This window comes from Ursus arctos, unplaced genomic scaffold (assembly GCF_023065955.2).
Source record: "Ursus arctos isolate Adak ecotype North America unplaced genomic scaffold, UrsArc2.0 scaffold_11, whole genome shotgun sequence".
In the NCBI taxonomy this organism is placed as follows: Eukaryota; Metazoa; Chordata; class Mammalia; order Carnivora; family Ursidae; genus Ursus; species Ursus arctos.
The window spans coordinates 42,687,850-42,712,880 of record NW_026622775.1 but is presented as its reverse complement, the minus strand read 5'-3'; the positions used below and the strand labels follow the sequence as shown (position 1 = coordinate 42,712,880).

The 25,031-nt window shown below is 42.7% G+C and overlaps 1 protein-coding gene across 4 annotated transcripts in view; it reads right to left on the bottom strand.

Moving 5' to 3' along the window:
• LRAT (lecithin retinol acyltransferase) overlaps window positions 1-21,514 on the bottom strand; it is a 132,285-nt gene extending 110,771 nt beyond the window's left edge. For 2 of the 4 annotated variants that reach the window (XM_057310140.1, XM_057310141.1), the window contains exons 1-4: window positions 20,886-21,508; window positions 12,309-12,377; window positions 6,339-6,424; window positions 4,497-4,611 (exon numbers count right to left, since the gene is read on the bottom strand). The gene's annotated coding sequence lies outside the window, so the exon portion shown is untranslated. Of the gene's footprint in view, window positions 1-743; window positions 915-4,496; window positions 4,612-6,338; window positions 6,425-12,308; window positions 12,378-20,885 lie in introns of all 4 variants that reach the window. The other 2 variants (XM_057310139.1, XR_008958655.1) reach the window with 2 other exon arrangements.
• Between the last annotated feature and the right edge of the window lie 3,517 nt (window positions 21,515-25,031).

The following is a 25,031-nucleotide window of genomic DNA, read 5'->3' as shown; positions in this document are numbered from 1 at the left end:
GTTCCCTCTCTCGCTGGCTGTCTCTATCTCTGTGGAATAAATAAATAAAATCTTTAAAAAAAAAAAAAAGCTAAAAGAACTTATCTTAAAGAAATAACCAAGAAAATGAACGAAGGTTTAGCTATAAGGATAACCACTATAGCTTGTTTAACATTGTAAAAAAAGGCGGGGGGCACCTGGGTGGCTCAGTCAGTTAAGCAACCAAGTCTTGGTTTTGGTTCAGGTCATGATCCCGGGGTTGTGGGATCAAGCCCTGTGTCAGGCTCTGCACTCAGTGCAGAGTCTGCTTGGGACTCTCCCTCCCTATCCCTCTGCCCCTCACCCCTGCTCTCTCTCTCTCTCAAATAAATAAATAAATCTTTAAAAACTAAAATAGTAAAAAAATTAAAATAAATAAATAGTAAAAATATTGGAACCAACATACATGTCAATTGTAAGTTGGTCAGATCACTTGCACAATATACTAGTATAATACACTGCCATTGAAAATGATACTGTGAAAAACATTTAATGACATCGTTGTTCAAAGTACATTATTTTAAAAATCAGATATTCATAGTATAATCTCATTCTCACTTGTGATATATATGTTAAAGTTTTTATGTTTATAATGCATATTGTTGTGGTTACCACGGGAGGCATGATGGACACCCCGACCCCACCATCTGAATTTGGTTCAGGTGCAGAGATTGATTTTGATGCCACACACACACCAACAGCATATGAAAAGGTTTATTGCTCACATAATGAGGCTTTCTGGACGTGCAGGGAAGGTTCTCAATCAGGTGCAAAAATGGCTTGAGAGAGTGGGGAAAGGAGACTGGCTTGGATTTTACTGCAATTAAGGGGCAGGCCGGCAGTGAGAGTTTCCACATATGGACTGCAGCTTATGTGTTTTGAACTTCTTGCTGGAGCTAAAGAAGGGAGAAATAGGTCTTTCTTATCAGCTTGTCCAAATGCAAGGGAGAATGGTCTCTCTCTCTCTCTCTCTCTTTTTTTAAGATTTATTTATTTACTTGAGAAAGAGAAAGAGAGAAGGGGAGTGGGGGGAGCAGAGGGAGAGAATCTCCTGGAGACTGCCACTGATCTCAGGGCCTGATGTGAGGTTCGACCTCACAACCCATGAGATCATGACCTGAGCAGAAACCCAGAGTTACATGCCCAATGGACTGAGCCACCCAGGTGCCCAGAGATTGGTCTCTTTAGAACTTACATTGATCTTGTCATTTCCCTTCTTTTACCTTTCTTTAGTGTTTTTTTATTTGTGGTCAGGTAAAGTATAAAATCCTAACCATGACCTTCAGAGTCCTCCACCCTCTGGCTCCTGCCTACTTCCCCAAGGCCCACCTTTCACCACCCTCCAGCTCTTTCTCTCCGTCCCACCATTTGGGACTTCACAGTTCCTATATTCCTTCAGGAATATGCCTTCAAGCCCTGGAATATGCATTCTAGTTTCTTTTACTTGGAACCTTATATTTTTTTCCAGAACACAAATTATATTCACCCTGAACATCTCAACTTTAAATGCCACTTCCTCTGGAGGACCTTTATTGTCCCCTTCAGCACAGGTGAGGGCCCCCAGCTATAAAGCTCCCTCAATATTCCCTTTCCTAATATTCATCATATCTCAAGTAACATGTTTATTGGGGCCTTCCAGACACTGCATCAAGTGTTTCCCCTGCATTCTCTTATTTAATCTCCATAATAACCTATGTGGATGCAAACAAGAAAAAGCAGATGCTCAGAGATCATGAAACCTCCCAAAGTCACACAAGTAGTAAGAGATAATGATAAATACTGGAAATCTCTTGAGTACCCACAGGGTACAATTTGCTCAAAATACTGCAAAACCAAGATTACAAAGGACACTACTTCATGGCTGGAAGAAGAAAAGAGGAAAATAAAGGTCAATTTCAGTAAAAGCTAGGCTGTAAGAGATAAACTGATTTGAAAAGGAAGGGAAGGCGGAGTCTGCTGGCGGGAAGAGGCAAGACCCAAAGGGGACATGGATTTGAGAATCAGTATGAAGGGATCTGGCTTTAGAAGCAGCCTCTCAGGGCAGAGTGCGGACTTGAAACTACAGAACACAACTTCATTATGGCAAAGTTGTGCACTCGGTTCATTCTGGATGGTGAGTGGGGCGGGGGGATCCAAGAAGCGTTAAATATGGATCTTCCTTTTGACTCTATAACACAATTATCATCTCTCCATATGCAGGGAAAGAGGCTGCCGTACCCTTGAGAAGCTTGATTTGACTTGAGAATATATAACAACAAAGAACCTCAATTTCCTAAGAAATTAAATAGAGTTACACAAGGAATTAGGATTTTGACCAGGAAAAGGCTAATCCACCCGATTTTAGAAAAAAATAACTATATAGAAAAATTAATATAGGCAAAATAGTCCCCAAACATGCAGAAGGGTCCTCAAACTGTACTTTTCCAATGACCTTGATTCTAAAAGATTCCAAAGTATTGAGTATAAACCCCGGAGGTTTTAATATAAAGGTGCAGCAGTTATTACACCAACCATTATCAGTTTATCAATCCATTTCATACTGCATCTCTAAATAATTCAGTTAACAACTACAACAAAGTAGTCCACCATTTTTTTTTTTTTTAATGGAACATCACAGTTCTACGACATGGAATTTAAAATTCATTGTGTGCCTTTAGGTACACTAGACCTTATCAAGCCTCAAACAGGAAAGCAATTTATTTATTTAAACTCGCTTTTAATATTTTAAAGTTAACAAATTGGCACCTGAAAATACATTCTGTAATGGCCAAAGAAAATTAACCGTGTGTTAGTAAGTAAAACAAAGCTGATAAACACAACACCTAATCAGAATGATGTCAGCACCAAGGTCCAGGGTCTTGCTCTTTGAGAAACAGGATGTGACTGTTACTGTTTTTAAACTGGGTCAGATTAAAGCTTTTGATTAGAACCAAAAAACTGCCAATGTATCATTTTGCTCAAGGATTCAAATATGCCTCAAGTAATGCCAGGCATAAAAGAATGTGCGTAAGGGGCACCTGGGGGCTCAGTCAGTTAAGCATCTGCCCTCGGCTCAGATCATGATCCCCTGGTCCTGGGATGGAGCCCTGCGTCTGGCTCCCTGCTCAGTGGGGGGTCTGCTTCTACCTCTCCATCTACCCCTCCCCCCCGCTGGTGCTGTGTCTCTTGCGCTCCCTCTCTCAAATACATTAATAAATAAAAAAGTAAATAAATAACATTAAAAAAATAACATGGGTGGGGGCGCCTGGGTGGCACAGCGGTTAAGCGTCTGCCTTCGGCTCAGGGCGTGATCCCGGTGTTATGGGATCGAGCCCCACATCAGGCTCCTCCGCTATGAGCCTGCTTCTTCCTCTCCCACTCCCCCTGCTTGTGTTCCCTCTCTCGCTGGCTGTCTCTATCTCTGTCGAATAAATAAATAAAATCTTTAAAAAAATAAAAAAAAAAAACAACATGGGTAAAAACACTCTCCTAAATACATCCTTCATTTTTTTTCCCCTTAATCCTCTTTTCCTATAGGTCTGTTCATCAAGTATTTGGTCAGCATTACCTCCATTCTATAATGGTTTATCCAGGCACCCAATTCTAGAATGATGCTCATTGACCTCATGGATGCCACCTCACAATCTGCTGGCATCCAATAATTTTACTACTGGGAGGTTTGCTATCAGTCTAATTGTTGACCTTGTTGTGTTGTCTTTTCCCTTACATGCTCTGATGATCTTAGTTTCAGGTTTTTAGACAGTTGCACTGTGATATATCTGGTTTGGATTTCTTTTTGTTTAATCTGTTTGGGAGTGATCAATTCTCCTTGATTCTATGGGTATATATGCTTCCTCAACCTTGAAAAATGCTCTTTGGACATTACTTCTCCCCATTCTTTATCTCCCCCTCTTCCAGAGCTCTAAACCACACAGAATGTTAGACCTTATTATTCTATCCACATATTTCTAACTTCTCTCTGACTTTCCATCTCTTTTCCCTGGGCTGCATTCTAGATAATTTTCTCAAATCCATTTTCTAGTTCTTTAACCTTCCATTAATTGTATCTAACCTGCTGTTTCACTGATCCACTGAATTTTTACTTCAATGATTATGTACTTAATTAATTGAAGTTCATTTGGTTTTTATCCAAATCCATCTAGATCTCTGATTGTTTCTTGTTCTTTACTCAGGTTTTTATTCCATGTTTATTTCTTTAAGCATCTTCAACATGTTTATTCCCTTCTGCATCAAATCATTCCAACTTGTGATTTCCGTAGACATTGATAGAGGTTTTGAAATTGTGGACTCCTTTTAGGTTGAATGAGGCTTTATCTGTGGAGCAACCTCTTCTAAGGAAACATCTGGGATTTGCAATTGCTTCTGTCAGAGGTCCTGGTGCTACTAGCAACCATGAACTCCTATAAGTAAATTACCAAATAAATTACTTGGACTGTAGTTTCCCAAACCATAGAAGTAGTATACATGGGATCACCAACCTGTGTGAAGGCAGGTCTATGATCACAGATTCTCAGGGGAGACGCTGTTCCCTCATTCCCCCACAATGAACCCCAGGCTGAGACAGATAGGTTTCCTCGTGATTTTTCCTTCCTTCTTTAAAAAAAAAAAAAAAAAAAAAATTAAAGTCTCTGTTTTTGTGAACCAACAGGTCCACGTATTTCAGGTACCATTTTATTTATCGGCTCACCACTGTCACTTTGAAGGAGTTCCTATATGTAAAAGGAAGTTAACTGTTGCTCTCAGAAACACCTGCTAGTCTGCTCTCTGCTCAATCCTAATCCTGCCTGATTGCATTTCCACAGCCGCTCTCGATGTCACATCTCCATGATCCACCCCCCATTCTTCATTAGACTCAGCACGTACTGTGCACCGATGAGGTACAAGGACGCTGTGACCAGGAGCCAGGGACGTGGGTGGAGGGAGCGTGTCTGGTTATGTCTCCTCACTGGGAACCAAGTGCCCCAGGAATGAACGAAGTGCTACGTGAATTCAGGGGAGGTGCAAGAGGAAGAACTTCCACCAGACGTTGGAACATCTGTGGTTAAGCAGAGAGAGGAAGAGGGGGGGTATGTGTGTTAGGTTAAAATGAACGGCACTGAAAAACAGCCGCAGGCTTTCTACAAAACAAGTGTTTGTTACTCCCAAATCTACTCTTGGCTTTTCCGTCTAACTCACTACACTTAGTTGTTTTGGTCAGGGTCCTTTTATCGCAAGCCTTCTCAGGACAGGACCCTGTGGCAGACAGACAGGAGGCATTCGCAGGTAAAAAGTGTGGAAGGAGCCGAGATGCGGTTCGACGGATGACTGGGTTAAGAAGATATATACAATGGAATATTACTCAGCCATCAGAAAGAACGATTACCCAACATTTGCAGCAACATGGACGGGATTGGAGGAGATTATGCTAAGTGAAATAAGTCAAGCAGAGAAAGACAATTATCATATGGTTTCACTCATTTATGGAACATAAGAAATAGCAGGAAGATCGGTAGGAGAAGGAAGGGAAGAATGAAGGGGGGGTAAACAGAAGGGGGAATGAATCATGAGAGACTATGGACACTGCAAAACAAACTGAGGGCTTCAGAGGGGAGGGGTTGGGGGATTGGGATAGGCCGGTGATGGGTAGTAAGGAGGGCACGTATTGCATGGAACACTGGGTGTTATACGCAAATAATGAATCATGGAACATTGCATCAAAAACTGGGGATGTACTGTATGGTGACTAATATAACATAACAAAAAATTATTATAAAAAGAAATAAAGTAGAATCCTCAGCTCACAAGGAGCTCGTGGGGCAGCGAGAGGCAGACAGAGGATCACAGCACATCTCCCTTCTTAGCTACACTACCATTTCCTGCAGGGCCAGCCCAGAAGTTTACTGACCTGTGTGTCCCCAGCCCACAGCACACACCTGTACCTTGCAGTGCTCAGTAAAGCAACTGAAGCATGAAGTCCATGGAACCCTCCAACCTCTAGAACCAACAATCCTTAACTCCCAAGGGTTAAAGTTGAATTCCTTTTTCTGTCCTGCTATTGGTTTAGATATACCAAGGGGACACCATGGTAGCAACGAATGGTTGTCAGAGAATTTCTGCTTCCTTTACTCTCGGCCCTGGACATTAAAAACTGCGGTGGTTCTTGAGAAAGTCCCTTTGATACTCCGAAGAGTTTCTGCTGTTACTGGGCACTTGGAAGAAAGGCTTTTTAAACAATCAATGCTTTGAAGCCACATGTGTCCAACTACATGCCAAAGGAAGGTACGATGGAAGGGAGAGAGGGAGGGAGGGATGAATAAAGAACATAAAAGAAAAGCCCTTACCAGCGCTACACATTCATGCTTTTAATGGTGTCTGGACACTTCCCACTCTCCATATCTGTGATAGCAGATTCTTGCAGCATCTCCTTCTATAAACAGTTTGCAAGAAAATATTTTAAACTTTCATTCATGAAGAGCTTACTTTTGATTACACAAGCTAAAACAAGAAACACATGTGATATATAAGCAGAATCCTATACATTTCACTATTGGAATAAAGAAATTAATATGCATTGAAAAAGGTGTTCTGTTTCAGGCACTTTTCACACAATGTTTCATTTGGTTTTCCAAACAACCCTGTAAAGCAGGTATTATAACCCCCATTGTATAGACAAGGAACCTGAACCAAAGAAAGGCTGAGTGAAACGTGTGGGCTTTTGACCCTAGACAAACCACTTGGCTTCTCCGTGCTTCTCTGAGTTTCTTCATCTTTAAAACAGGACACTGACACTATCTATCTAAGGATTGTTGTAAATACATAATCTCTTCTTGTTCTTGCAAAGTGACTTACCAAATTTGAAAGGTCCTCAAGGAATTTATTTCCAGCAAAGAGTCATGCTTCCCATCAAGTCAAGGTTAAGAATAAAAATTATCAATAGGGGCGCCGGGGTGGCTCAGTTCATGATCCCAGGCTCCTGGGATGGAGCCCCACATCGGATTCCCTGCTCAGCAGGAGTCAGTCTGCTTCTCCTCCTGCCTCCCTCCCCACCACTCGTGCTCTCTCTCCTCGCTCACACTCTCTCAAATAAATAAATAAAAATCTTTAAAAAATAAATAAAGGTTACCAATACATTTCCCTGAAAGACATGAGTTTTGTTTTGTTTTTTGTTTTGTTTTTTCTCCCTGCGTGATCATGAAGTTTTGTGCTCAGGGACTCCTGATGCAGGCATGTTTTCCCCAGCTAACCACCAAAGCAGGAGAGAACACGGTGACAAGGTGATCTCTATGCCCTCCCAAAAAAGGAGGTCAGGTTAGAGTTGTGGGAAATAGGACAAAGCACCGGAAATTTTGTGAACTCCCATAGCATCAGCTGAAGCTGCTTAGATATGGTTACTCATAAAAAGAGCATGTAATCGGCTTGCAGAGGCTCTAAAGCTGCCTCGGACACTTTCCATTACTCTGAAGCCTGTCGGTGGCATGCAGCGGCGCCAAAGCCAAAAAGCAACTTTGCCAATATGCAGTTTGGTGTTACGCTATGGTATATGTAATGTAAAACATATATGTAATATATAACACATAAGAACAGGTTATATATTATGACGAGTATGTTTTACACTGTGTTCATTTATTATTCCAACGGGGAGCAGGCAGGATTAAGGCTCTAAAGGTCCAACTTTGATATTCCCAGGCTGCGACGTGCTCCTCAAGGTATTACGGTTTCCATACTTATTTTCTATAAACAAATTAAACAAATTAAAAATCTATTTTAATAAATAATAAAAGCTATTTTATAGCTTTAATTTTTTAAATAAAATTTAATTTTATTTAATAAAAGCTATTTTCCTTTCCATAAGAGAAAAACAGGTCTACAGTGGAATTCTCTTGGATAAGAGTTAGCATGTTTGGGGGCGCCGGGGTGGCTCAGTTGGTGAAGCGTCTGCCTTTGGCTCAGGTCAGGATCCCAGGGTCCTGGAATCGAGCCCCGCATTGGGCTCCCTGCTCAGTGGGGAGTCTGCTTCTCCCTCTCCCTCTGTGCCTCTTTCCCCTCCTTGTGCTCGCCTTCTCTCTCTCTCTCAAATAAATACGTAAAATCTTTTAAAAAAATGAAATAAAAGAGTTAGCATGTTTGTCACCACATGGGGACCGTTAAGGCTGAAGTCTGCCCTGTGCTAATGTTACGTCACATTTAAAATATATCAACATGGGGCACCTGGGTGGCTCAGTCGTTAAGCGTCTGCCTTCGGCTCAGGGCATGATCCCGGCGTTTGGGGATCGAGCCCCACATCAGGCTCCTCCTCTGGGAGTCTGCTTCTTCCTCTCCCATTCCCCCTGCTTGTGTTCCCTCTCTCACTGGCTATCTCTCTCTCCATCAAACAAATAAATAAAATATTTTAAAAAATTAAAAAATAAAATAAAATATATCAACAGAGAGTTATGGTGGCAAATTCACTCAGAGCAGTTACTTTCTTGGTAGTATAAAAATAAGAACCTCTTCTTTAGAAGAAGGAAACAGACGAATGAAAATACACTGTCTACATGGAAATAAGACAGCCCTGAAGGTCACCTCCACCTAGCTGTCCCCAGTCATAACTCGGAGCTGTGCCGACAGTACCTTTAGGAGGCCCACGCCAGGGATGGCAAGGGTAAAGCTAATCGGCAGATCTGCTCTGTTTACACTTGAACAGTCAATTGATTTTTTTGTGTATTCCTGACAGCCAGTATCGATATTACAAATAACCAGGGACCTGCAAAAGTGTTCGTATTTCACAAGCAGGATCCTACATCTTTGACATCTCACAGGGAGCTAAACTCAGACAGTATCAAGGAAACAGCGCCAATAAAAAGCACAATGTTTGCCTGAAGCATGGAGCTTTTCAAGCCCAAGGGCTCGTAGAAGAATTTACTGATTTCACTTCCCTTCCTGTTGTGACACAGAATGTATCACGTGCAGCGAAATCCACCAGCTGGAACCAACAAAACGAGGTTAAGAGTAGAAAGGTAGGTAATGACTTGTACTAAAGAACTTCATGTGTGTAAGAAGCACAGTCTCAGTGTAAACCTCCATGTCCAAAGCAGGGTCCAAAGTCATTTTAAAGGTCGCCTTGATTCGTTACTCAACAGATCTTTAATACCACACGCATAAGGTAGTTTATAAACATAAATAGATAACCAAAAAAATAAATAGATAAACAGATAACCAATTGAGGCAGCTGACAGAGCAGATCTATACCATAACATAGATCAGAAAGGAATTTCTTGTGCTCAGTCCTACGAGCTATACCAAAATTGAATCAGACCAAATTAAACCATCATAACAGTTTATCACATGATACGAGGGCTTCTTGCTTCGGAACATATCACGTAAACGTCAGTAATGTCCCATTACGTCATCTCCGGTGACAATGGCTATTTTCACATCGACGCCAGTCCCCCTGGCTATCTTGTCAAGGGCAGCAGCGCACTCCGGAGGATGGCGCCCCCAGCAGGGCTGACGGTGCGCACGCACCTGCCAGAAGACACACCCCGCCGCCATCTCTCTGATCACGTTTACATCCAAGGATCCCCCTTTTTTTTTTTCCTGTTAGAGGCAAGTACACGAAAGGTGATGGCATCCCCGGACAACAGTTAAGTGGCTGCAGCCACTACCGGTGTTTACGCCCGTCAGAGGCACAGCTAATAACTGACGTCAACAGAGACTTAACGGTTGGGTCCTAATAAAAATATATGAGGGCCATTCAAGAAAAGATGTTTTAATCTTCAAAATTCTCTGGATTTTCTAAATAATCTCTAGAGAGGACTGGTCTAATCAATGAACTTTCAGAAGCTCTAATTAATTCCATGGTGTCTTACTGAGATACTCCATGCAGAATACTACAGAGTGGTGAAAGCTAGAGATTCCAGATTCTAGAATTCTACAGTAGACAGGACTCTAGCGATCACCTAATCCAGTGAGTCTTATCTTTTTAAGATATTCTTCGGGGAATCTGAGAAAACTATGGATCCTCTCTTTAGGGGGAAAAACGGTTTTTGCTTATAATTTTAGGGGCATCTCAGATTCCCTAAAACCCATCTTTGGTCACCAAATTAGGACATCTTGACCTAATCCAACCACCTCATTTACGGAAGAAGAAGTTAGGGTAGAAAGAGGCTCAGTGACTTGTCCAGGGTCCTGCAGCTTATTAATGACAGAGGCAGGATGAAGACCTGCTCTTCCCACTCCTTGCCTGCCGTCATCGGTGGTGTCACACTATACGTGGATTTGTGTGTGTGGTTCATGACATGGGTCATCAGACAGTACCTGCAAAGCTCTGAATGCTCTGCTAAACCACTCCTATTAACTGGCCAAAGAATGATTATTGAGTGTACATAATTAGAATGTATACCCACTAGTCCTCTTTCTAACCAAGCACAACATTTGTTTTCTGTTTTCACTCTCCTCTACCTACTCAGGGACATCTGACCTCGGCCCCACACTCCTCCCCGACTCCACAACACTTTCTTAAAGTCCTCCCTGCCTGGGCTCCGGTGACACTGCACTATCCAGGTTCTGCCCTTCCCTTCCCCTCCCCCTCCTCCTTTGCCTCCACTACCTCCCCTCTTTCCTTTTCCCTAACTTAACCCGATTGTCCCGCATATCCATTCCCATCCCTTGTACGGGAATCCTTCCCAGTCATAGCTTCAACTATTACTTCTTTTTTAAAATTTTTTTGAAGATTTTATTTATTTATTTGAGAGACAGTAAGAGAGAGAGCAGGGCCTAGAGGGAGGGGCAGAGGGAGAGGGAGAAGCAGACTCCCTGCTGAGCAGGGAGACAGATGCCAGGCGGGGCTGGATCCCAAGACCCTGAGATCACGACCTGAGCCAAAGGCAGACGCTTAACTGGCTGAACCACCCAGGCGACCCCCAACTGTTACTTCTATTGAAGGAAACTCCCTCCCCCAAATCTTTCTCTTTCCACCCTCTCATCTAAGAAGCATTAGCATCACGGACCTTGTTTGTGATATCTGACTCTAGGTCTGCCACACAGCAAGAGCAGTACAAACTTTTGTGGAGTGATTGACATTTCATGATTCCAAAGTGAAAGATGATGTACAAATAACATTTACTACCAATACCTGGGGTTCGTAAGTTTTGGTAAGTCTGATACCTTGCTTTCTTTTTGCTTTACATTCGCTGGGTAACTAATTTTTTAAAAGGGGATACAGCTCCTCCTAGTGGGTAATAATCATATCTAAAGTACAGATCTGGGGCGCATGGGTGGCTCACTGGGTTAAGCGTGGACTCTTGATCTCAGCTCAGGTCTTGATCTCAGGGTCATGAGTTCAAGCCGGCATTGGGCTCCACACTGGGCGTGGAGCCTACTTAAAAAAAAAAAATACAGACCTCCTAACTCTTAATGTATTCTGAAATGCATCAACAATAAAACTAAGTGTACATAATAACTACATGCAGGCCAGTAATCAAAGCTCTTCTTCAGCTTAAAGATCTTAAACAACAACACTTCTAAGGGTCTTAGCCTTTTTAATCGGAGATACATTTTTAATAATTAAAAGAGAGGTAGTCAGTGATGTCACTTCAAGTTACCTCAGTATCCAACTGCAAAGGCTTTCTTGGTTAGCCCAATAAATCACAGCACTATGAAAACGAGGCCAGAGTCCTGGGTTTGGTTCAAGTATGGTCAGCAGCTTATGTGGTTCCGCAGCTACAGATCTCATCCTGACTCGACGAAGATCTTCTAATAGGATGTGCCCTGTGCTACAGAACACCCAGGGTGAGGAGAGCCAACGACCGGGACAATCTTAACTCTCTGACTGGAAATCAACCCAAATACGCCAGTGGGTTAACAGTGGCTATATATATATTTTTTTAAAGATTTTATTTATTTATTCGACAGAGATAGAGACAGCCAGCGAGGGAACACAAGCAGGGGAAGCGGGAGAGGAAGAAGCAGGCTCATAGTGGAGGAGCCTGATGTGGGGCTCGATCCCAAAATGCCAGGATCACGCCCTGAGCTGAAGGCAGGCGCTTAACCGCTGTGCCACCCAGGCGCCCCAACAGTGGCTATATTTTAAAATATTCTTTCATCTAATGACAACTGCCTTCTCTCCTTAGAACCACATCGAAGTGACGAATAAAGCCCTCTCAAATGTTGAGTTATTTATTTTAGTGACTATGTCAAGCAAATAGTTTTATGTAGTTATAGCTGTAGATACAGATACATACATGTGTATCTATATATCCTCTCATTCTTAAAATTTCACATGCCGCTGAATATAGGAAATTAAAATGATTTAATGATACTTTTCAAATTACCTTTTTAGTGAATGTCCTTTATATATGGAGCCATGGCATCTGCATAAAATCAGGAACATTGCCCAGGTCCTAAAAATATAACAACGAATATGCTATCCACTCTAAGATGTATTTAGTTAAGTCAAAGGTAACAGTGAAGACTAATCAATCTTTTAATTATTTGCAAGGTCACATTGAATATTAAAAGCAATATTTATGTTGTCTGGAAAGAACTAATCCCATGTGATTTTGAAAATATAATCCATCGATGGAAAAGTCTAGCATTATGTTCCATAAAAACTGAACTTTCATTATCCCCAATGTAATAACATAAGGATTAAACAAAGCTAATCACTTCTCTTTGTGATCTCTTAGCAGTTGTAAATCCAAAGTTTTATTAAAACCTAAAATTCTCAACACTATCCATGCCCTGGGCATTCATCACTAAAATCCTACACTAATTCTCAGGGGAAGCAAATGGTGTCTCCTTTGCTTGAGGAGATTGCAGAAACAGATGCAGGAAACCAAAAGGGTAGATTGGAGTAAGAGTTATCATAGGTGATGAAGTTATTCCAAAGTACCTCATTTGCAGTCAAACTATAGTTCAAAGCACAAATTAGATAATTAGCTGTGTTCCTACGGGCTTATATTTTAAATTAATTCTGCCAAGTAAAAGCAGCTATTTACATAAACTAAATACCACAAAGTTGATGACATAGCTCTCTTAAGACTTTTACATATTCTCCAACAAGTTAAATACTTTGAATGGTTTTCTTGTCTAAATGGAATTTCTGTTGGGATATATTCCATGTTTCAGGCCAATTTCTAGGCCTTAAATATTAAGATAAAAAAAAAAATCTAACCCACTGGAACTAACAAATATTTCAAAGTGAGGACTAAGATATTTATCGTGTACTATCTATGACAGCATAATAATGTTAATAAAGCTTTCATAAGTATAATTGTAGTGCTACATAAGATTTTGTTGCTTGGATCGCTCAGCACTTAGGTAACCATTTCATTAGCAGTGGGCATTCAGGCCTTTAGATTTTTGTGTATATTGTAAATGAGGCTACTTTATTCATCTATGTGATCAAAGCTCTTGCGGAGCTAGCTGCATTTCCTTAAGATATTTCTGCCTTAAGTGATAGTAACTAGCCAAGTGACTTACATCTTTTTCTAATGAGAAGCCCGAACACTGTAAAGTTTTATACTAAGTCACCTACATAAACATTGTCTTGTGTAATTATCCTTTAAAGTACGGCTACATGGTTATTAAAATGACTACAGACAGTTTTACTTTTGCAGCAGTTCGCAGGCACATAGAGCAAAAACCAAACAATCCAGCTTCTCGCCATATAGTAGCTGAGGAACTAGAAGTAAAGCCCAAAGTGTAATTTACTTTTTCAAAAATTTAATAATAATTTAATCAAAATTGAAAAATGCATAGATAAAATCTTATATCCTCTACATTACCCAAATATCGAATCTAGATACATGCTTACGCATTTTGGGGATATGCCCCGGGGAAACCCTTTCTGCCTTACTAAGCTTTTTTTTGCCATTGTACTTTACATCCAAGCACTGCCATATTGGGGTGGTAATCCACGTACTTAGTCCTGCTAACTGGAGGAAAAGTAAATTATTATAGGGTAAGAGAAAAGACAAGAAAATCGAAAAATATCTATAGCAGTGGTGATTTTCCCATTCCCCAGTGCTCTCCAGACATTATTTCCTTCAAATGGAAAGGATTCTTTGTAAAAGAAATTATATATTGCCAACTCATCAGGTGTAAAATCCTCTTTGCTATTCTAAATTCATAATCAGTTTAGGCGAAAACCGCCTCTGCCCCTCACAGCTTTTGGTATGATGCATATATGAGAAGCGGAAAACAAAGTGTGCTCTTACCAAGACTCTAGGCTTCCTCCTTCCTTCGTTCTAACATCATTTACTGTCTTCAAGTTACTCCCTTGTTAAAAATCTCATTCAAAGGCAATGCCCCAAGTACAAAACAAGAGACATAAAAGTCTAAAGAAAAATACTACCACAAAATATTTTTTCTTCCTAAGCAGTGGTATGTTTAAAGGTGTGGGCTTTGTCTTAATGTGGTGTCCCTAGTCTCCAGCACTGTACCCTAAAGGGCACTTAGCAAAAGTTGGCTGAATTAATGTTTGAATGAACAAGAAACACATTTCAGGGGCGCCTGGGTGGCGCAGTCGTTAAGCGTCTGCCTTCGGCTCAGGGCGTGATCCCGGCGTTATGGGATCGAGCCCCACATCAGGCTCCTCTGCTATGAGCCTGCTTCTTCCTCTCCCACTCCCCCTGCTTGTGTTCCCTTTCTCGCTGGCTGTCTCTCTCTCTGTCAAATAAATAAAATATTAAAAAAAAAAAAAAAGAAAAAGAAACACATTTCAAAACAACTCTTCTTCTAAAAGTTTCTTCACATCACATCCCTCATTTATCATACCCATGGATTATGTAAGCCTCTAATTTCTTATTAACTGCCATGGAATCTTTTATTCTGTCATGCTGAAATTTCTACAACCTACTGTAAAGATTTTATGTAAAGGCTTTTCACAGGTGGAAACATTTTCCACTAGGTCAGAGACCTTGGCACAGCAAAGCCTTATGTCAAGACGTAAAATAAATAGAGTTAATTAAGAATTATTTCTTAATTACTGAGATACTCATTTACACTTTTTCCCCCTATAATGCAAAAGAGATGGATGGATTTTATAACCATAAAAGAGTAAACTCAGACATGATGTAATATATGTACGGAAAACCCATTAAAATAAATGAAGAAACTGATGAAATATAAGGAGTCCTGTAATTAATTCTGTGTGATTTCTCCAGGACACTTGAGCTCAGAAAAGTCACCAGCAACTGCTTTGAGACGAGGAGCAGTACTATCTGTTGAAACGTTGGGCCTTAGTCTCCAATTGAGCCATTCTATAGACCACACACAGAACAGAATCTTTTCCTCAGTGATTTCAGAGATGGAAGAAAAATCTTACTTTGTGATCTCATGTCAAGACTTTTAGTAGAAGTGTGACATTCAAACAGGGCACAAGCGGTTGTATTTGAGATCGTGGGAATATTGGGGTAAGGGAGAAAAGGAAGACAAGAACAAATGGATGCCACAAAAATCAGACAAAGCCTGCTTTGTGGCTGACGCATCATTCAAATGACCACTGTAGGCTTCAGGGACAATGTAAAATCCAAGACAGAGATGGAAACTGCATTGCAAATTAGTGTCATGTACTTTTAAATGTTTCCTTGTTTGGATTCTTAAATCATACCTGCCAGTGTTTCAATAGGCCAAGAGCAAATGGAGAGGCTCATGAAATCTGCTTTCCTGAGAAAAGTCATCTGAACAAGTGTTAGACACTGTAGAAAATTTCCAGAAGGAGCAGAACTGGCTGTCAGCACGTCTTCCCTTAAGTGACGGAACTGCAAGGAGCCCAAAGCCCAAAGAGAAGGTGCAAGGATAACCCTCTCCCAAAGGCTGCAAGGTGTCCTTGCTCAAGTCACCCTCTGTGGGATCAGAGTTTGAACCAACTTTGCCCCCACAAACTGTGGAGCCTGAGGGCTACTGAAGAATTAAATAAATGAACTTAATTGTACACTGTGTTAAGCAGAACTTTTTTTTAAAAAAAGTAAAGAGAGATGAGAAGATAGAAATAATCATCTTAAATTATTTTTCTATAGTTTATATTTACAAAAAAAAGTTCTCGTTCCTTGTTGAGAGTCTTGGGTTTAAACAAAGATAAACAACAGGTTGAATTTTGTGTAAGTCTGGAGATAAATAAAGATCAGTAGAATTTATTCTGGGTTCAGGAAACAGGTAGTATTCTGTTTCGTATTCTCAAGGCCCAGGACTGTGCTCAGTAAATATTTATTAATGAGTAAATGTTTAACTAAAATAGTGCAGGGGCACCTGGGTAGTGCAGTCGTTAAGCGTCTGCCTTCGGCTCAGGGTGTGATCCCGGTGATCTGGGATCGAGCCCCACATCAGGCTCCTCCGCTGGGAGCCTGCTTCTTCCTCTCCCACTCCCCCTGCTTGTGTTCCCTCTCTCACTGGCTGTCTCTCTGTCAAATAAATAAATAAAATATTTTTAAAAAATAATAAAATAAAATAGTGCAAATTCTGTTGATATTACAGAATTCCTGATGAACACATGTGAGACTAACAGATATTCCCCAAGAGTAAACCTATGTGCAACTGATAAATAACTGATATACTGTGTGTGAGAGGCACTGTGCCAAGCAAAGATGAATAAAACCTGGTCCTGTAGGTACATACAAGGCCGTTATACTTCCCTGGAAAATAAAGACATTTACTGGCCATGGCCAACTTCAGTGAAGAAGCCCTTTCTTCAAATGTCATGTTCCATGGTCAAGCACATTGTTCTCTTCTCCAGGTTTAGGACAACTCTAACCTCGTTGAGAACTCACACACTGGGATCATCTTCTTACCCCACATGGTGCGCTGAGCTCATCCACTCAGGAACCCAACTGTGGAGGAGCGGGGATCCCGGGGAGGCGGGGCTGCCATGTTGGTTGAGGGGTGTGGACTAAGGAAAAGCGCAAAAGACTTTCTGGGTTCTTGAAGTCGTTCTGAGCCTGCATGATTACTGAGGAGGGGGTAGCAAACCAGGGAAAGGGTACATCACAACCAAAGCAAGACTGCTTAGGAAGTCCCAGGGAGATTCTGAAGCTGCCTCCATTTACCTAGCAGTGCCGTAGTCTATAACTTTTAAATCTGAACAAGTATACAGAACTGGGCCTGGGACTCAAGGTCCCCTCACCTCACAACCTTCTGTGCCCTAGAAGCCTCAAAGCTAACTCAGTCTCAAGAATATGGCCTACACCTTTGGAGTGTCAAGGAAAAATTAACTCAAGATGAAAAAAATAATCAGTATGCTATTGTCTGACTTCCTAGTGTCTTCTAACTGCAGTAGGAGCTGACTTCTTGTCCTCAAACAGTTTGCATTGTACACACCTCCTAAAGCTGGCCTATACTGTATTGCAGGAGCCTGAGTCTCCTGAGGATAAGGGCATGGCATATTCCTCTTTGAATCTCTACGCTCTGTCCCCGTGCGCTCAATTAAAATAAATGGTACTCATAAGGCAGGACCATGCTGAAGAAATGACAGCATGATAGCTTCTCACCAGATAATTACTTGGATTAAGAGTGAGTGAATTAAGCGGTTGAATTTGTGCACAGGGTTTTGCGAGAGACTGAGGTAATAAGAATATACATTGCCTTCTTAGGCCTAGCAGGGCCAAAGGACATGGGAAAATTATGCAGGATGTCAGACAATCACTTCCATTAGAATCTATAGGTCTGAGGTATCAATGCCACTAATTACTCATTTTCTGAGTGCATTATGTTACGAACACTGAAATCACTGACTCTGAAAAGTTTATGGCCGCACACTGTATACAATATCTTCAGTGATATTAGTGCCATATGTGGCTTTAGAGCTTACAAAACACACTCAGACACAAGTTATCAAAACTGCTTGTTTTTAGCTTCCTCATGGCCAAATGCTTTATGTACATTTATATTTTGCCTTATACTCACAATAAACCTTTGAGGTATTTATTATATTTTGTCCGTCCCACAAATGTGGAAAATGGACCTTCTGAGAAGGTCATACTACTCGTGGGTATGTAACTAGGATTTGCAACCAAGTTTCTCTAACTACAAAACCAAAGTTCTTTCCAGCATATGAAATGGCCTCATGAAATGATCTTCACTTTAACCCTGTGATCCAAATATTATAAATATCACCCCTCAGACTCATTCATTCAATAAACATGTGTTAATGACCTTCCATGTGATGTTTGTACCGTCAACTAAATTCATATGTTGACTCTTACTGTTCAGTGTGGTGGTATTAGGTGGGGCCCCTGCGAAGTGTTTAGGTCATGAATGGGATTAGTACCCTTCTAAAAGAGACCCCACAGAGTTCCCTAGTCCCCTCCAAAAGGTGAGGACACAATACGAGGTCTATGACCTGGAAGATAGCCTTCACTCAATTCTAATGGCGCCCTGGTCTCAGACTTCCAACCTCCAGAACTGTGAGAAATAAATCTCTGTGTTTAAAAGCCACCCAGTCTGTGGTGTTTTATTTTATCAGCCCAAAGGGGCTAAGACACGCGTCAAGCACTGTTCTCGGCACTGGAGACACAGCAGCGATCAAAACTACCAAAATCTCTGCCCTCTTTGGAGTTTCCATTCTGGAGACAGGATGGGAAGAGGGGGTAAAAAAAGCCCCACAAATATCTGTCAGCTGGCAAGGGCTGTGGAGAAAGATAAAGCAAGGTAAGGGGTTAGGAAGTACCAGGAAGGATAGGGTCGAACGTGGCTATTGACTATCGAGTGGTCAAGGGTAGGTGTCTTCGATAAGATGATATTTGAGTGAGCAGAGGCCTGAAGGAAGTGAAGGAGCCAGCCCATGGGTTGTCTGCGGAAGGAACGTTTCTGATGGAGAGACTAGTAAGTGCGAAGTCCCCAAAACAGGGATGTGCTTGGCATATTGGAGTAACAGCTGGAAGATCAGTGTGCCAGCAGTGCCAGTGGGCAGCCGGTGGGGGGCAAGGAAGAGATGAAGCCAGAAAAGAATCAGAGACTAAGTCACACTTTTAGGTCACTGTAAGGACTTCGGATTTTACTCCGAATGCAATAAGCCATTGGACAGTTTAGTTCCAACGCAGGACATAACCGACTTACAGGATTACTCTGGCAGCTGTGAGGAGAATACACCGCAGAAGGGCAAGGGAAAAACCAGGCAGATGAGGTAGGAGGCTATTACTATAGTCCAATTAAAGGGACGGTAGTTTAGACAAGAGTGCAGGTGGAAGACAGGTTTGACTGCGAGGGTCTGGGCCTGAGCGTATAAAGACAGGGTTGTCATTGGCTGAGATGGACAAGACTGGGGGAGCAACAGGTTTGGGGGTGAAGATCAAGAGTTCAGCTTTAAACATGCTATCTCTACGATGCCTTTTACAGAGGATGTCAAGGCAACTGGATATGGGAATATGGATTTCAGAGGACAAGTCCACGTTGGAGGCGTGAGTATGGAGTCTGTATCAAGGTATTGATGTTAAATATTATAGCTGAGAGTGTCTAAAGAGTGAGTCCAAGAGGAGGCCTGAGGCATTGCAAACCTTAGCTTTTAGAAATAAAGAGGGACAATCAAGGAGACTGAGAAGGAGTGGGCAGGGAGGAAGGAGGAAAACTTCAAGAAAAACATATTTTAAGGAGAGAGTGATCAGTTTGGTCTGATACCGCTGACAGGTCCAGGAGGATGAGGGCCTAGACTGACCACTGATTTTAGCACTCACTGGCCAGTGGATGGAGCTTATTAATTCCAGCTTTCCTGAAGTGAGATAAACAAGGTTTCAAGAGATTAAATAAATTGAACAATCAAGGTCACATAGCCAATTAGCAGCAGAACTAGGCCCAGAACCAAATACTGAACATAGGCCTTCAGAAGTTAGCCATGTTTCTGGAATCCCACAGCAGGTTCTTTTTCAATACATATTATGATCTCATCCTTCCCTCGGTAACTGCGATTCAGGAGGGGGGACTCTTAAAGAACATTAAGACTGTAAATAAAAAGAAATAAACATCAGTAGTAGAATGTGGGGGCATAAGGACAGACAATGGTTTGGTATTTCAGGCCAGAGACAATGGCCCTCAAATCAAATGATACAGACTCTGAAACCAGGGCTCGCCCAAAGTGTCAAAACACATTTCGATGCAAACAATGTTTACACCTCCCCCAAATGAATTCTCTGTTCATTGTATTTCACTAGATCGTTTCCATGTAAATAAATAGAAAAATAACCCCAGGCCTGATTACCCTATGTTAAAGTGTATGAATAGTCAGGGTTTGAATAATGGGGATCTGATTCCCCACCCTTTTCTTCACTTGATTTCCACCTTATAAAGGGGTCCAAAAAGGGGAAGAGGGAGAACATATTCTTATTTTTAATAAATGAAACAAATCATCGGGAGTGGAGACAAAGGCACAAGAAAGCCCTAAACCACTGAGGTACAAAAGCCACAGTTTTATCTAAGCCCCACTCCTAACCTCAAATCCACAACCGAGTCTACTGTGTTGCCAACGTCTGCGGAAAGGTTTTGCAGATTTTCAACCGGAGAAAAAAACAGGGGAGGGACGAAAAGGAGACAGAAGGCTCGGTCCGGGCGGGAGGGAGGGAACGACTAGAACAGGGCAGGCAGGGAAAGGGAGGCAGGCAGGCACTTTTCGAGGGGGGGAGTTGCGCAACGGCCGGGCCGGCGCCCTGCCGCTCTCTGGAGAGGGGAAAGGTCGGTGCCAAGCTAGGAGGCGTGGTGGAGAAAAGCACAGTTAAAGCGGCTCTAAACTTTGCAGAGTCCAAGTGTCATCGCTCAGATTGTGGCCCCTACACCTGGGATCTCCCTCCAGGGTTGCGGTCAACGCCTCGCGCCTCCCTTCCCGCCTTTTTAACCAAGAACGCCGGGCAGAAAGGAGCGCGGGATGGACAGGGTGCCCGGGATCAGTAGGAGTGAGCGCTGGGCACAAGCTGCCGCTCGGTTACCTGATGCAGAGGAGTCTCCCCCAAAATGCGGAGGCGCAACCCTCCAATCCAGCCCGTCACCCGCGCGGGCTTCCGCCGGGGCGCAGCGTAGCCGGGGTCCTGCGCCCAGCGGGAGAGTCGCCCGTAGCAGGTGCCGCGCCCGGGACGGCTGCAGGCTGCTCCAGGAAGCGGAGAATCCGAGAACCCGCGCGCGCTCGCGGGGCGGCTCTGCTGGGTGACGGCGCCGCGCGCGCCCCCTGCTGGCCAGGCTGCACCTGCGCGCCGAGCCCGGGGTCTGAGGTCCGCCCCGCCAGCCACCCGGGCTCCAGCAATTTCAACAAGCCTGGCCACAAAACACGGTTTAACATAACAAAAAATTATTTAAAACAAAACAAAACACGGTTTAGCGTTGCCGGCTCGGCTCCTTTCCTCTGCTTTTGGGGTTTGTGCCAATGATTTTAAGATCTTCCCCGCATTCCCCACTCCCTTCCAAATTCTGAGCTTGAGAAGGAAAAATCCAACAAGACAGATATGGCAGCCCCCAACTTCTCTTCTTCTCTTCCAAGGAGGTGGAGAACTGTATCCAGGGCAGCTTTGTTTCTCCAGCCAGGTCTGTGAAGAACCTGGTTTTCCGATACTTAAAAGTACCATCTGAGCAAGGCCTGCTGGGAACACAGATCGGCACGCACGTTCTTACATAATAAGTATGAGAGGGACGCAAAGGAAGTAGCAGAAGGTGTTTATAACCATTTAATTTTCGGTGGACAGAAAGAGGAGCTAGTCTCCTTTTTATACTTAAGATTTGAGCCATTTTGTTTCCATTCATGCACTTATCATTCCTTCAAGTCCCATGGTGCTGGTTCGTCTTCTAGATTGAATTTAACAAAGCAAGAGTTTAAGTTAGGAGTAAAATTTTATAATAAAAGGAAGAAAACAGAGACCAGACCTTTCTTTGTTACTGAATAATTATATTAATATAAAGTTTATGGATCTGAGAAGTTACGTGACTGACAGTAAAGTAGTTAACATTTACTGAGTTCTTACTATTTATCAGAAGCTGTTCTAAGAGCTTGATTTTATAACAAAAATGGGTTCTTATAAGGTGCTTTTAATGTTTTCTATTTGTTAACACATTAAATAAAGCAACCTTATGTGATGGATAATGTAAGTATCCCCATTTTACGGCTGAGACGTAGAGAAGGTCACACAGCTAGAAGTAAGCTGTAAGCTGGAAATTAAATCCAGCTAACCTGGCTCCAGTGTCCATACTCGCAGCGGTTATGGGTTATGTTTTACTGCCTCTGTTAGAAAAGAATTAACTATGATCTCCTTTAATCCTCAACACAAACCCACAGGGGGCCTGGGGGGGGGGGTCCTGTTATTGTCTCTCTCCATCTTACAGACAAGGAGACTTAGGCCCAGAGTGGCTAAATAGTTTTCCAGGATAACAGAGCTAGTGCGTGGCACAGGTGAGAGGGTGATAGTCTAATCCTTAACCAAACCACAGGAGGGGAGATGCTATTTTCATACACTCAACCATACAGAGGGAGAAGGAATTACCAAGCAACTTTTATTACCTTCCAATACTGAGCCCCTGGGCTTTAGGCTCAGTTCCTCTGCGTCCTTTTTCAGGACTAACTTGGCTGCAATGTCTCTCCAAGTCGCTCCGCCATTGCTGTATTCCGTTATCAAGGTCAAGAGCATAGGGGTCCTTGACCAGACTCAGAGGAAGACTATTAGCCATTTTGCCTACTGCCGGAACAACTCTTCCCCGAGGAGGGATAGCATATTTAAAGTACCTACACACTGTGAGCTTTCACCCCTTTTGTGGCCAGCCCTCCAGGACACTTTGGGAAGGGACAATTAGGTGCCTCAGTACCTCCAAGCCCTACCTGGGAAACACTGTTGCCTTGTGCAGGGGTCCAAGAGCAATCAAAGAGGAGGCACAGAGGATGTATAGTACACGACCGTACAAACAACTTGATTTCTTTCAGTTTTTGAAATTCATTTCTTTCTCCCTTTGGAGGCAAGGCCTATCTTGCCTAGTATAGTGAGTCGGAGGGATCTGGGGCTGATCGAGGAAGCAGATGAGACCATGAGGCGGGAGTAACACACAGCAAGCTTTATTCGGGCAACACATTGACAGGTTTGCAAGCGGGAAGTGGGGAAGGGAGTCCGACACAGTATAGGGTCATTGGATGCTATGACAGCACAGGGCTTCCTCCCAGAACAGTAGGAAGGTAAGGGAAGTCCTGGGGAAGAGGATGATGGGAGAGGGGACTTACAGGTCTAGGTGAGGCTGCTCAGCAGCCCCCTGGGAGTTTCTGACCTGGGAACTCCAAAGGGCAGCAGCTGAGTAGAGGTCTTAAACAGCTACAAGGTTTATCTTGTCTGTGGCTAGCAGACGCTGGACGCAGTTTCTCGGCATATGCAAAGCAGGCCAGTTCTAAATAAGTTTTAAAATATGCTTATTTGAGCTGTATTTAAAACAACTGAATATGTTTTGTGTTTTGTTTTGAGAGAGAAAGAGAACACACACAGGCGGGGGTGGGGGGAGGGGCAGAGCCAGAGGAAGAGAGAGAATCTTAAGCAAGCTCCACACCAGCACGGAGTCCAATGCAGGGCTCACACTTAGGACCCTGAGATCATGACCTGAGCGAAATTAAGAGTCAAACGCTTAACCGACTGAGCCACCCAGGCATCCCACTGAATATGTTCTAAATATGAAAATTTGGTTTTGGTGCCCATAGGCTTTTGAGTTCGTGGGTCCCAGCCTGTTCTAAAGAAATCAGCAAACTAGGGGCCAATATCAGGGGCCACCTTTGGCTTCTTTATGGAACATGCTAAAACAAGGATCTTAGGAAGTACAACCTAACACACATCTAGAATCCACAGCTCTGCCGGGCCCAGACTGATAAAAAGAGGCTCCCAGGCACGTTGCACACCCAAATTCTGAGTTCAGCTTTCTGACCTGAGAGCCCATTGCAGCCTAAGGGTGAAACCAGTTCACCAGCAGGTGGCTCTGTTGCATTACGTATCAGAGAGGCTGCCTCTTTCCACATAGAACCTTAAAATACAGCGTATTCCCAAGTTCCTTGTATTCTGGCCTCTAGCCCTATGTAGGCCCTATGTAATCCGGGATATCTATAATGTCATATGCCGTATTAAACCTATTCACTATTCAATCCAACAGATTTGCCCAAGCCCCTCCGGAAATTCAATACAATTAGACTAATTTCACAAGATATGCCAATGAACAAAAGCAATTTACTAGGCAGGCTACCTGCTTCTGACTCCATGGAACATGAAATAAGCAAAATGACTACCCCACTACTCATTCTGTATTATTGGACATATTCTCCAACAGCGAAGATTCTGTCTCTTACATTGTTGATTATTCTCTACCTCGAAAGCACCCTGAGGCCCAGATAAATAGGTGAACTTAAGTGCACGGGATTTCATTCTAGAGATCTGAAAGTCTGGCATGTCTGTAGGATTGGGGCATGAGACAGGGATGGAGACTTTCTTCCATTCTCTGTTCTGTTAGCCTGAAATTCAGGTCCAACTTCTATCCTCAAGCCCCTTCATTTTCATACCATATTTTCTTCTTGGAAACTCTTCACTCTCTCTCATTGACTCAGCATCAGGTCTCATTCCCAAAGCTCTGTCTCTAGCATTCCGACACCATTACCTATTAGAGGTCTCACTACCGCTCAAACTTAAAATGCTGGAGATTGGACTCATCTCTCCCCGCTAAACCAGTTCCTCCTTCTCATTTTCCTCCATTTACGTTAGTGGTCACACCATCTGTCTCATTCCTCAGCGTTATTATCTGTGGCCCTTTCCTCCCCATCTCTTCCTTCCAACTCAACTCTTCCCTGAGTCCTTTCTAGTGTATTTTTGTAGCGTGTTTGAATCTCTCCAAATTGTTTCTTGAACATCAGCTGTGTGCAAGGGCTTCTGGAACATGTAAGGCATTGGACTTGGCGGCAGCCTGCTGTTCATTCTTCTGGCAGCATCGAGGTAATTCTCATAAAGCAATATGTAGCCATAAATCGAATTACCGAAAGTCTGATTTTGAACTTAAATAGAAGAAACTCATACCTTTTGGGGTTTTTTAGAATTCTTTTTGCAACAAGAAATGATTCCAGTGGGACTTTGGTAGAA